Genomic DNA, 1,129 nt, shown 5'->3' with positions numbered 1-1,129 from the left:
GGCGGGGCCCGGAGCTCCGAGGACGCGGGTGCTGAGCCCGCCCCGCGCGTGGGGGGCCTCGGCGCCGTTTTGAGCGCACCCCGCCCTCGGAACGTCTCTCGCGGGACCGGGAGGGGCGCGCCCTGGCGCGCGATGCGTTTCCTCGCTCCGCAGCCCCGCCGCGCCCCGGCCTGCGCTCGTCCACCCGCCGCCCCGCGCGCCCTGCGTCCACCGCGGTCTCCACGCGCGGCGCTGTCTGCGGCTCTTTGAAGCGGCGGACACGGAAGAACTGAGTCCACACGCGGGAGAAAACGATTCGTCCCGGGCTCTTCCAGCGGCCCCGGGAAGTGACTCTGGACTGAGGAGCAGGAGGAGCCCGGGACCGACAAGGGCGCCTCGGGGGTAGAACGCAGTTCGCCCAGCTGCCAGCAAAGCGGGACGCGAAACCTAAATTCCGCGTTGCACAAGCAGCGAAATAGGCTTTGATCGCATCTGACGGTTCCGAAGCGCAGCGAAGTGCTGGGTCTTGAATACATTCCCGAGAGCACCGTCCCAGCAAGGGGGTGTAGCTCAGTGGTAGAGCGCGTGCTTAGCATGCACGAGGCCCCGGGTTCAATCCCCGGCACCTCCAGCTCCTTTTTTCCTTTTTATTTAACTCCCCCTTTACTGACTGTTTTACTTTCTTTTCCTTGTTTAAACAGAAAGTAAACGTATTTCACAACGGTTTTGCCATTACTATTAGGACCGTTCCATTTCTACTCCGCAGCCTTGCCTAAGCAACAGGTGGAAAACATGGAGCTGGAAGACAAAGACGGCTCCCGACTCCAAAACTTGCACGGCATCACCTCATCTACGAGCCCACTCACCTTTGGAGTATTATTGTTTTGCAGTAGTATTATTTAAAAGGCAGGAAATAAAAGATAAGGATAGAAACATTTAATAAAAGAAAAACAAAAGCTCTCCGACAGTTTCCTTTATTTCTTTTCTAGTCCCTGTTTAGCCACGATCCATTGCGGGCTGAGCGCTGAGAAGAAACTCAGAGCCGGCTTCCAAACTGGGAAATGGAGAGGGTTATTTTCATCAGTGAATGCAGAGGCGTCACACCTCCGCCGAGACAGCTTCACTGGGAAGCAGGCGCTGCTGAAGATGT

The 1,129-nt window shown here is 57.4% G+C and overlaps 1 non-coding gene across 1 annotated transcript; it reads left to right on the top strand.

The window, feature by feature from the left end:
• Positions 1 to 538: 538 nt before the first annotated feature.
• On the top strand, positions 539 to 610 carry TRNAA-AGC. The gene has a single exon. It is a non-coding gene; the product is annotated as a tRNA-Ala (tRNA).
• Positions 611 to 1,129: the final 519 nt, after the last annotated feature.

This window comes from Sapajus apella, unplaced genomic scaffold (assembly GCF_009761245.1).
Source record: "Sapajus apella isolate SASKATOON/1434 unplaced genomic scaffold, GSC_monkey_1.0 scaffold262, whole genome shotgun sequence".
Taxonomy (NCBI): domain Eukaryota; kingdom Metazoa; phylum Chordata; class Mammalia; order Primates; family Cebidae; genus Sapajus; species Sapajus apella.
The sequence above is the reverse complement of the archived record's forward strand: the minus strand, read 5'-3'. Positions and strand labels throughout refer to the sequence as shown.